This window comes from Onychostoma macrolepis, chromosome 07 (assembly GCF_012432095.1).
Source record: "Onychostoma macrolepis isolate SWU-2019 chromosome 07, ASM1243209v1, whole genome shotgun sequence".
Lineage (NCBI taxonomy): Eukaryota > Metazoa > Chordata > Actinopteri > Cypriniformes > Cyprinidae > Onychostoma > Onychostoma macrolepis.
Window position 1 is genome coordinate 44,123,270 of NC_081161.1, and position 13,081 is coordinate 44,136,350.

Consider the following 13,081-nt stretch of genomic DNA (forward strand, 5'->3'; position numbering starts at 1 on the left):
GTGAGAAGTGTGAGATGGTGAGCTCTGTGAGCTTCTTCTGATGGCTTATTTATTATTTGTCAACTTTCTTTTCCTTTTCTTCTCATTGGTTTTGTTATTGTTGTCAAACTGGTATTTATTGTTAAATTAAGCGTTAGCATTAGTTCTGGCAGGTCACGTGAGTCAAGCTTGCATCGGCTGATTCTCAGCTGATCACATCTACTTAGGAATACGACACCTATCGCGACATTCCTATATAAGCTCTATTCAGAATTAATCAGCAGCTTTTCCCGCTTGCTCAGGAGCAAATTACCCTTCTCCATCCCCAACTCCTCCTTTCACACAGTCAGGACTTGGCTTTCTGATATTCCTTGCTGAATCAGACTTCTTTTCTTGAATAATGTTACACTTAAATATCATTAAGTGCTTTGTTCTGTTCTGTTAACTCTAGGATGGCAGGGAGTTTTTGCACAGAACAGAACCTATTGTGTTATTTTACTATATATTATGTTATTTACTCAATATAGTATTATCTTACTTAAAATATTGTGTATGGTTATAAAAGTAATCAATAGACTGATCAATATACTGAATTACTCAAATACTGGATGTCTTAGTGCAGATTGTAAGTCTTAAGGGGCCATCCATTGGACAGTGTTGGTATTTTCCATTGTAGTGTACCAATGAACTTGAATAACCCAATGAACTTTGGGTGATTTCCAGGATATGACAGGTACAAGTAAACAACTTTGATGTATGTCTTATGGGAACACCGCCAACCAATGGGAAGCCGTAAAATGAAAGTTAAAAAAAAATGGTGGATCTGGCCAAATTCTACCATTAAAAGATGGACCAGGTGGGCTGGTAATAAATCGTGGCAAACCAGACAGGCATAACCAATAAAAAACCGGAACTACCAAATATGGGGGGGAAAACGGGTATAAAACGGATGCCCCGACAGACAGAGATTAGATGCGGCGGCCGTCATCTCGGCTTTGTTGCTGTGGTCAATAAAGTCTTATTTTGACATCTGGAACTCTGCTTCTTGAGCTTTATTGACAAATTTGAGAAGACCATTGTTTGTTTCCACAACAAACCATACCGCACATACTTAATGTGAAAAATCTAAATCTAAATGTGAAAAATATGGCATGAATTTGTGACAGTATGTAACCATTTTTTGTTGTTTGTTCTGTATTATAAGACAGGGCCGGCTCCAGAATCAAATCACGGAGGTTGCTTCTTAAAGGGTTACTCCATGAAAAGTATCGTCAGGATTGTCCATCTGCCATCAGTGGTTCAATATGAATTTTATGATGTGAATAGAATACTTTTTGTATGCAAAGAAAATAAAAAAAAACACTTTTCAACAATTCGTCACCTCTCCGTCTCACTGTAGCGCCATTTTGAAGGCAGTTAGAAATACCAAGGGTTCACACAAAACCAGGAGAGTCTGCTTTTAGCTATTATGCGGCCCGCAGCTGGAAGCTGCTTCCAGAAGAGATCAGATCTGTTAAAACATTAGCCACATTTAAATCCAGACTCAAAACTCATCTGTTCAGCTGTGCATTTACTGATGAACACTGGGCTACGTCTGAACTGACTGCACTGTATTCTATTTATAATCATTTTCTATTCTTAACTGTTTTAAATTCATTTTAAATCAATTTCTAAATCATTTTAAAAGATCCCTGTTATATTGTTGTGATAATTTTTTATGATTATTTACTTCCTTTTATGTAAAGCACTTTGAATTACCATTGTGTATGAAATGTGCTATATAAATAAACTTGCCTTGCCATATTAACAACAACTTGGGCACAATTACAGCAGTAAAATCTGTTCAAGCCAACAGGTGATACAGCGTTTTTATTTATCTTATTTACTTGTTTATTTTTGATGAGATGAACTTGCAAACATCTTCAACTTGCATGTGTCACATACTGCTCAGTGAATCTAAAACACTCAGTAAATCAAATCACAAACTAAATTTTAACCACAAGATGTTCGCAGCCACATCAGGTGCAGTTTTTTAATACTAAAAGTAGACTACCAGTATGGCCTAGATTTTCCCCTTAAAAGGGCTTTTAACACTGCACTTAGCCCCAAGGTATCCTTTATTTTTCTAAAACTCACTTTTATCCACTGGTAAAGGAACGTTGCACAGAATTGTCTTTTACCTGGGATTTACCTCGTTTACGCTGTTAACCCAGAATTCTGTGCCTAATGTGTAAAGTGTGGCATTATGCTGTGTTTCAGACAACTTAACATTTGGATTTTTCTCATTTCCTATTTGGAAATAACGTCTGGATCACCACTTGATGTTGGATATCCGACCTGTGAACTTGGTGCAGATCGATCAACCCTGACCTCAGTGACACAAGTTATTTGATGTGGTTTCCAAGATGGCAGCATCCTACTTCCAGTGAGCGTAGTGTGGAGCGGTCTCACGTCAAACTTAAAAACAAACCTTAACATTAGACATTACATCTATATAGTGATACCTTGATTTTTTCCTGCTTTTTGGGGACATTTTTGGTCCCCATGAGGAGACAAGCCTATAAATCAAACAGAATGAAGTGTTTTGAAAATCTAAAAAAGCAGAAAGGGTAGGTTTAGATGTAGGGCGATAGAATATACGGTCTGTACAGTATAAAAACCATTATGTCCACATAAAACATGGAAAACCAACGTGTGTAGGCCTCCTTAGCCGTGAAAGGACAGGGAAAAAGTTCACAGATGGCCTTCATGGCCGTGACAGGGCAGGACAAGGATTCATAGGCTGATACCACTGACACCTCTGGAGGTTCTGCAGCAGATGTTGCCCCCTCTGGAGGTTCTACAGCAGTACCATCAGGAAACAGGGAGAGCTCAGCCACGGCTCCTCCAAAAGCTACATGACAGGCTGTAAGTGTATTGTTGGGCGCCACCAACTTGCAGGGAACTGAAGCAAGCACCGCTGCTTCGAAAGGATCTGTAGCATGCGCCGCCACCTCTGGAGAGACTGCAGTGGCCTCCATAGCTTCGGGGAACACAGTAGCGGGCACCACTACCTCAGGAGGTTCTGCGGTGGTTGCCGCTCCTCTGGAGGTTCTACAGTGGTAAACTCAGGACACAGGGAGAGTTCATTGCTGGGTGCCACCATCATACAAGGGGCCGACGCGAGCCCCGCCACTTCTGGAGGTTCTGCAGCGTGGACCGCCACCTCTGGCAGTTCTGCGGTGGTGTACGCAGCCCACACGCAACACAAAGCGATTCCCATCAGGGGAAGTGCCTCAGACAGGGGAATAAGCATAAGAACAGGAGGGTTAGAGTGAGTTGGTTTGGGGATACCAGCTGCGCGTGCAGACACCAGCGGTGAATCCCTCACACTGGATATTAGACTGGGATAATGGAAGACTGACCTTGATGATCTGGGTGTGTCAGCCCGGACGTGACCCGTCTCTGGAAGGTCAGCGGAGACGTGACGTGCCCCGACTCTGGAAGGTCAGCGGAGACGTGCTGCTGTGACTCTGGACGGACAGCTGTGACGTGAAGATCGGCTGTGACTTGGCTTGACTCACGAAGATCAGCTGTGACTTGGCTTGACTCACGAAGATCAGCTGTGACTTGGCTTGACTCGCGAAGATCAGCTGTGACTTGGCTTGGCTCTTTAACATCAACTATAACTTGACTTGATTCTTTAAGATCAACTTTGGCTTGACTTGACTCTCTGACATCAACTGTAACTTGACTCGTTGACATTAACTGTGACTTGACTTGGCTCATGACTGACAGCAATGACATGACGGGGTGTGGTTGTGGCCGCCATTTTGTGAACGGGCTCCGGTGTTGCTGCCATTTTGTGAGTGCACGCTGGTATGGCTGCCATTTCAGTCACAGACGCGACGTCGCGTTCCTCTTCCGCGACACCCACAGTAAACAAAGAGCCAGCACACAGCAAAGCATAGTTCATAAAACTACAATTAAATTTCCCCTCAGGTAAACATGACTTGATTGGCTCGCTCAATCCAAAACGGAAAATGTCTTTTAATACAACCTCATCAAATGGAATCATATACGCTAGCTCACAGAATTGAGTGACGTACTCTTCAATGGATGAACATCTGGTTGAATGGATCCATACCTGACCAGGGTCCATTGCTGGAAAAGCTGCTGGATCCTCGTGTGGCCGAGTATTCTGTTCTGTTCTGAAGCTTTTATTTAAAGGCATGGTCATAAATACAGGCAGGGTCGAAACAATGGCAAACAGGTATGGCAGGGACAAGACAAAGAGTAATCCTAGGACAAGCGTGGGTCAACGATCGGTGAACAGAATCCAATGGGCAAGGCAGAGAGATAATCCAGGGAGCACGGGCTAGAATCCAATAGGGGTGCAAACAGTGTCCAAACGGCAAGGCAAGGGTTAATCCAGGGAACATGGGCTAGAAACAAACACGGGAAAACAGGCAAGACTTAATCCAGGGAACACGGGCTAGAAACAAACACGGAAAAACAGGCAAGGCAAGACTAGGAAACTAACAGGGCTCTGTAGAGTAGCTAACAACTAGTACAGTGATAAATGCATACAATACTCGGCACTGACAGAAGGAAAGTCCAGGGTTTAAACAAGGCATGTGATCAGTGTGTGCGTAGGATCAGGTGTGCCTGTGATTAGTGCAATGAGTGATTGGTAACAGCTGTGATCAGTAATGGATGATGGGAATTGGAGTCCATTGTGATGTGTGGTGTGAAAGTCAATATGATGGCAGGGCGACCTCTTATGGCAGTCAGACAGAAGAGCAGGCCCAGGACTCGTAACACATAGACTCATGGGGACTTGTGTCACGGTGGCGACCTAAATTGAGGTAAACAAGCTAATAAATCACACAGAATGAAGTTTTTTGAAAATCTAAATATGCAGAAAGTGTCCTGTAAGGGGTAGGTTTAGGTGTAGGGTTGGTGCAGGGCAGTAGCACATACAGTTTGTACAGTATAAAAACCATTACGATTATGGAGAGTCCCCTGTATGTTGTTTGTGTGTGTGCGCGTGTAGGGTGGTAGAATATATGGTCTGTACAGTATAAAAATCATTATATCCCCATAAAACATGGAAAACCAGCGTGTGTGTGCGCGTGTTCTGTTGCAGCTTTACAGCTCATTCAAGTGCTCCAGCCTGGTTTTTGATTCTACTTCATCCTTCAATATTCAATATTCTACTTCATCTTTAAAAGTAAGATTAAATAGAGTTTTAAACTTGATTTAGCCAACTAGTTTTACCATGTAATAAATGTGCAATGTCAAAAGATTCATATCAATATTTAAGGTTAAATGTCTACAAACCTACTTTTACATCCTACATATAACAGTAATCTTTGCTATGAGATGTCATGAAAGTTGTATGAAAATGTGTTTGTGTGATTACAGGTGCTGTGAGAAAAAGTCAATACTGATGCTTGTTGCTTATTTCAGTGTTTTTGTGTCACTCTTGTCCTAAGGTTAACGTAGTCAGCCGGATCCGGTCCGTATCCAGACCAGATGATGGACCTGCACCCGGAGACGACCACAACGCAGCCCTGAATGTCAGCGAAGACCACGACAAGTGAACATCACTTAAATAAAACGATGGTTTTAAGGCTGATTTCACAACTCCCTCAAGCCTCGTTCACTCCACCAGCGTCTCGCAGCGATCATGTTCATACCACAGACGCTAAACATTCTTGCAAACTGTCTAAACTGAATTATACATGTCATGCAGACTTTGCAAATTAGTCATTCAGAGAACAAATTAGATTTTTGAACATGAAAAATATACAGAGGTTAGGACCTCTGTGACCTCATAGCTGGTTACGGGCCTGTCCTTGCTGTCTTTGGAGGGTCAGAGAGCTCTCGGATTTCATCAAAAATATCTTAATTTGTGTTCTGAAGATGAACAAAGGTCTTACGGGTTTAGAATGATATGAGAGTCAGACAGAATTTTAAATTTTTGGTGAAATTTCAGGTTTCAGTTTGGCCTTTAAGAGTCCTAATAAAAGTGTTCAGTGAGTGGATGGAGTTGAGCTGATAGTTGCTGGTGTTACTTCTGCTTTGTTCTCTGCAGCTCTTTTCCACTCGTCTTGACTGCAGCTGCCTGTCGTCTGTGTTGAAGGCAAGGCTTTTGGCCGACAAACTGAGACCAGAGCTACTCACAATCTCTCCAGAATGAAGCACACTTCAGCTGCAAACTACAAAAAGTATAACTCAAATTACACGAAAAGGCCTACAGTAGATGTTACGTCATGACATCTAATCTTAATGTGTGCGTCTTTGAGTGTGAATGAACAAAATAACAGTTTCAGAACAATGTATCTTCAAGTAGAGAAACAGAGCTCTAACAACTTGCATGCACTAAAAAAAGAAGCTCAATATCTTATAATGGATCTCTTTTTCTTCCTATTTCTTCATTTATTTCTGTAAAGAGTTTCGTCTCCTCCCTCGTCTCTTCTTGAAGTGTGAAATGACTGTTTAAACAGGAAGTGTCTGTTTTAGGTGACACCGGACAACAGGTTATTTTTATTAATGTGTCAGTATGGGGTCCGGTGCACTGCCTCTCATTCTCCGCAAGTATTTTATTATATTTATTATATTTATCCATGGCGGGGAGGGCTTTTTGTTATAATGGGCCTAAGCTATGAAACGCATTACCTGTGTTCATTAGGAATACTGCTTCATTGGATTGTTTTAAGAAACTTCTTAAGACACACCTTTTTAGTAAAGCTTTTAATGTATGATTATTTACTGTAAATCTATTTTGATATTATGTAGTTTTGGTTGATTTGATGACTCTTTGAGTTTAAGAAAGGCGCATTACAAATAAAATTTATTATTATTATTATTATTATTATATTCTATATCTGGGGTGCAAAACTCAGTTCCTGAAGGGCCACAGTCCAGCAGTGTTTCCAGCCTTGTTATCTGTAGTTCTCAAATCAGCTCAAATTTACAGGTCTGCAGAGCTTCAGGAACTGAGTTTGGCTGCCCTCTTCTACACTTTCAAATATATTGTATTCAGTTGAGGATCAATTTCAACAGGTTGTGCTGTGTGTAGGAGGGTTTGTGACTTTAGTCTTACTGCTGATTCTATTCTCTTTTTCTGGCATGTTTTGTCTTTATTGAGACAGGACAGATCAGAATTGACAGGAAGTGAAGTGTGGGGTGGATCAGGAAAGGTCCTCGTGTCAGGATTAGCACAATAACGGCTGCATGTTGGCGCACTGCAAGGCTATCAGCGCCGACTGCAGATTATATTCTTTATTGTTCAAATTTAATGTGATGACATCTTAAAGTATATGTTAAAGTATTTAGACCGCTAAGTCACACTTAAAGGGTTAGTTCACCCAAAAATGAAAATTCTGTCATTCTGCCAAAGCCGTACGACTTTCCTTCATCTTCAGAACACAAACTAAGATTTTTTTTATTAAATCCGAGAGCTTTCTGACCCTCAATAGACAGCAAGGGAACCGATCCCTTCAAGGCCCAGAAACGTAGTAAGTAAGCTGTGAGGCTATGAGGATACTTATTTGAACCAGATTAAAAAGACGATAAACTAAGAGAGATAGACACCGGCTCCTGCGTCAGCAGCATCACACGCATGCACTCTCCTGAATGAGCATCAAAGACTGAGACAGAAGTGTCATAGCCAGTGTGTGCTGTGCCCTTGACAGCCACCAGAGGACACTATCCTGGCCTTATGTTTTAATTTGTTATTGAATACCGTCACCTAGTGGCCATTCCGAGAACTCTTATACTCTTAGCAATACATCAGCCATTGCGGGATTTTCAGAGCACATGGTGCAGAGTATGTTTGTGCATCCCTGTCCTTCCTACATGTTTTACCCTTGAGAACGCAAAAATCTGTAAGTTTGAATAATTATTTATACAGTTATACATCGAAATGATTAGGTATTTTGCATGGTTGTATATTTTTGAGAACTATTTACTTATGCCATGTTAGAAACACCATTCAAAGATTAAAACCTTGATAATAGATTGTATTCGCTTAGTTATAATAACATGACTATGTTTACATTTTGTTTAAATGTATGATTTAAGCACTTGAGTGTGTTTTTGAGTATTGTGCTGTGTGAAGTAACAGTGCTTCTGTTAGATAAATATCTTTACACTATTTTTGTTACTTTATGTTACAGTTTCACAAGTTGGTCTACAGTAAAGAGAATCTAAAACACAAACTGTCTACAACCTTTACTGGGGGCTTTGTTTAGCTCGCTGCCGAAGCACTGTATAGAAACGCAAGCTGGGGGCAGAAGAGACACACTTCTGCATTATTGTTTGTTTTGTTCTGGACTTCAGTTCCCATCATCCCTTGCACTGATTGTTTCATTTCCTCCAGCTGTTTATCATGTACCTGTTAGCTCACTGTTACAGTATTTATATTATGCTCACTTTGTCTTTGGTTGCTGCAGTATTACTCGTTTCTTTGTGTTTATGGATTCTGTTTGTGGATTACCTCGTGCCAGTGTTTTTGATCTTTGTTTTTCTAAGAATAAAGCTGCACTTGGATCTGCTATTTTGTTTCTCCGAGTCATTCCTTGACAAGAAGAGAATAAATTGTTGAATAAAGTCATTATTTTCTTTGCACACTAAGTAGTCTCGTAGCTTCATAAAATTACAGTTGAACCACTGATGTCACATGGACTATTTTATCAATGTTCTTACTATCTTTCTGGGTCTTGAACATGGTAGTTACGTTGTTGTCTGTGAAGGGTCTCGGCTCTTGGATTTCATCAAAAATATTTGATTTAGAACAACATGAGGATGAGTAATTAATGACAGTATTTTCATTTTTGGGTGAACTATTCCTTTAAAAATTTATGAATTCCATTGCATTAAACACAACACATCAAACCAAGTGCCAACAAATGATGCTCAAGCCTTTTTAGAACTAACTTCTGTTTTCTGAGACACTTTTTCACTACATTTTAACCAGGTTGTTTCAACATCATTTTTAGTGGATGTTTGAAGTCAGTTCTGCTCAGGTTTATTGACCAGGGGCCTGTACCATGATGGCAGATGAACAAATTCAGAGTTACAGGATTAGTTTCGAGTTGACAAAACCAAACCACTCCAATCCGGCTTTGTTGGTACCATGATGCTGATCATCAACTTTCTTTGTCAGCTCAGGCTTTGATCTTGAGTTTTTGGAGCAGGTGCACATGAATGTGTGACATCACTGGCGAACAGCCAATCATGAGCCTTGGTTAAAGGTTAAAGGTTTTGCTAAAGGTTACGAGATTGAAGAATATGATGCATTTACAATTACAAGTACTTGTTCATGAAAGAAGACAAATAAAATAAATTATCTTGCTTTATCAGTGCATTCACGAGTGAAACTTGTTAAGTTAGTTTTTATAGTTGGAAATATACAGCGATAGAGACTCGAACATGTAAGGTCACATAGTCATTTTTAAAGCATTATCTATTGATTCTACAGGTTATTTATATTATATAAAATCTGTATATATTAACATTCATTTAAAATAAATGATTTATAATAACTGTTAAACTAAAATTGCTTGTGTGTAATGGATTAATAATAATATAAATCATATAAAATAACTCAATTTTTGGTTTTGGTCAGACAATTATTATTTTTTTTTTAGTTGTAGTGACCTTTAATTTGGAGCAAGAGAAACTGGGGGAGTGAGTTTTTTGTGTCAGACATGTGTCAGTTTGCTCACATCTGATTGGTTTGAGATCTCTAACTCAGAACATAACCTGCCCCGGAGCAGGATAGCTGTGGTGTGTAAGTTATTATGGCAATGAACGCAGCTGAAAGCCAAGCCACTTTCATGGTACTTAAAATCCAGGATTGGTGCAAACTAAACTGAAGCTTACCTGGCTAGCCAGCTAATACAGCTTCATGGTACAGGCCCCAGAGCTGTAGTTCATCAAATTAACATAAACATGTTCCACTAATGCTCGACTATCAGAGAGACTCTGGACTGCAGTTTGAAAGACATCATTATTATACATCATATTTATTATCATGTTTTATTTTTTTAAATGTTTTATTTTTTTATTGAAAATTGTGCTTTTGCTATATTTCATTAAAATAAAGGCCACTTGTTTTGATATATTGCAAATATGTATATGTTGTATCAACATATACAGCTGATAAAATGTAAAAACTGTAACTTGAATGCAATGTAAGTCGCTTTGGATAAAAGCGTCTGCTAAATGTAAATGTAATGTAAATGTATCAGCCTGTTTACGTTGTGAACACTAAAAGCACTGAGGTCACTTACAGCAGTTTTCTTTTCTGGTTCACTTTAACTGAACTGAGTTTGCTTCATTTAAAATATACTTCATGTGGAAACACCCTAAGTGTCTAAATTATTTTTGGTGGCACTGTAAAGTCAGTATTAAGTTGATGGTACCAACGTCAAACAGGAAGTCAGGCTGAGTGCATCTCAAACACTTTAACCTCGTTTGTTTAGTTTTGTAGCTTGTTTTGTTCCAGTGAATAATCAGTGGTGAGAAGCGTTAACCACATTACTGCATGTAACGTGTTTGCAAGTGTCTTAATATAAAAGTGAATTTGGTTTCACTTTATTTTGATGGTCCCTTTAACACATTCTGTTGACTATAAGTAACGTTGCACATAAATATATACATACTCTCATTAGTGTGTCAGTACAGTATAAGTAGATTGGTAGGGTCAGGGTTAGAATAAGTTGACATCTACTTGCAAAGTTACTTCTAGTCAGTAGATTATCTGTTGGGAGACTATCACTATAAAGAGGAAGCAGATATTAATCAGACAGCCTACTAATACTCTACTGAGAGTTTGTTGACACGTTTGTTTGGGGACACTTAACTTAATTTCTAGCGATTATCGCCGATTTGATTGCACAGATACTATTTAAACTAAACTGAGCTAGACAATGACATCTCTGAATTCAATAATGAAATGCCTTTAACTGAAAATTGAGTGTTTAATATTATCATTATACATTACTGACACTCTATCCTCCAATTTGATACTGTTAAGTGCTTTGACACAATCTGTATTGTAAAAGCGCTATATAAATAAAGGTGACTTGACTTGACGTAAGTGCAAAGTTATTTATTGTCAACAGAATGTTGAAAAGGGACCATCAAAGTAAAGTGTTACTGTGAATTATTGTGTACTATGATATAATTATGTCATAAACCCTATTCGGACGGTAATAGTTTCTCATGGGGACGTAAGTTATTTTCACCATTTACAAGGGGTAGTCAGTGATTTTATTTGCTGTACGAATCCAGAATGTCATGTTTTTTCTCTCACCACCTGCGTAAAAATCCCCAGCTGAATTACCTACTGTTTTCTGACAAACACCAGGGTCGTGTTGTAATTTAATTGCCGTCTGAATCCACATCTCTGAGTTTACAAGATGAAAACGATTTAAAATTCAGTATTTAATACCTTTTTGACCACTGCTGAACATCATACGGTAATTGTTGTACTTCACTGTAATTTGCATGCATATTTATTTCGGAAATGTTGTAAAGTATTTACAAGAACAGTATTTTATAACTGCTCCCTCAAAGCGCGGGGCCCGGTGCGACCGCATCAGTTGCACGAAGACGGCCCTGGCTCCACCAAGAGAAGAAAATCACGTAAACATTCAAAATGGGTCTTTATTATGACAGCAGTAGGTATGCAATGCAGTTTTAAAATGTGTATTATATACATTGCGTATAATTAAGTATAGCATGTCTATTTTCCCATTTTAGACAGATTTAAATAATCAAATAATAAATAGGATTATACATATTCTAAAATATGCTTAATAATAAGAGTACATTTAACATAATAATAAGACATTTTTAATACATTTTACACAATAATAAGAAAAAAATCATTTCATTTCATTTACAGCAGACAATCATGTGACTAGCCACGTGAGCAGCGTGTTCCTGGGTTCGTAGGATCACAGAACTCGCTTCTCAACTGTGAATAAATCACCTTCTGAATCCATGAGTTTTATCACTAAGGTGTTGTGTACATTTATTTTTACAGACATCCACATGAGAAACAATTACTGTCTGAATCAGGTTATAGTTACTGGCAGGAAAATGGCACGACTCTACATTTGATATATTTCAATAGCATCTTTCATGAAAAATGAGGAAATAAACAGAAAACAATTAATTTGGGACATGTATGGTTATACAAACAGAAAAGCAAAAATACAAAGACAAACAAACAAATATAAGAACAAAAGGAGCAATGAAAAGCTAAACAGACAGCACTACAGAAACTGGCGTCACATTGGTTGATGAGAATATGGTCATGTGTTGTTTGTTGTGAATCTTCTCTGAGCAGCAGTGAATCCATCAGAGAATCGACTCTCGTATCAGTTCACGAGTCCTGTGACTTCATTCTGTGTGATGCTGATGTTGCTTATAAAAACATAGAAAAACACTTTCGGTTCATGTCAAATAAACTAAAATAGACATGTTTCAGTGAATTGCATTTTGCTGAATGAATGAAACTGCATCATATCCTTGTTTCTTCTGCTTTTAGTGCTGATGTCCTTCATCCACGCTGGACTCACTCAAGGTACTGTGCTGTTATTTAAAAAAATGTGAATTGTTTTGTAGTTCTTTAGTTTTTTTGCCCACAATGCAGTGTTTTTCTCACGAGGAGGTTTTGAGTTCATAACAGTGACTGATACAATGATACTGTAGGTGATCAATATTTACTCATATGTGTATTAATACAAAGAGACTAAAACCTGTATTGAAGGTGACTCCAGATCAGCGTGTGTTCAGAGGAGAGACAGTCACTCTCACATGTGACATACAGCGAGCAGGAGACAATCAATGGAGATACAGCTGGTTTAAAGATGGATACACGTTCTATCCATATCCAACAACAGCAGAGTTCAGTTTCAGAGCTTATGTGTCTAATAGCGGTGAATACAGATGTAAAAGAGGGAGATCAGACATCAGTGCTGCTGTTAGACTGACTGTATCAGGTGAGTGATATCCACATCTGTTTAGTACTCATTTAAATCATTATTTGTTGCTCCAGGGTGCATAAGTTTAGCATTGTAGCTCTGACTGATTTAATTTA

At 38.8% G+C, this 13,081-nt stretch overlaps 1 protein-coding gene across 2 annotated transcripts in view; it reads left to right on the top strand.

The window, feature by feature from the left end:
• LOC131544800 (sialoadhesin-like) overlaps positions 1 to 13,081 on the top strand; it is a 222,623-nt gene that overhangs the window by 73,396 nt on the left and 136,146 nt on the right. The window lies entirely within an intron of this gene.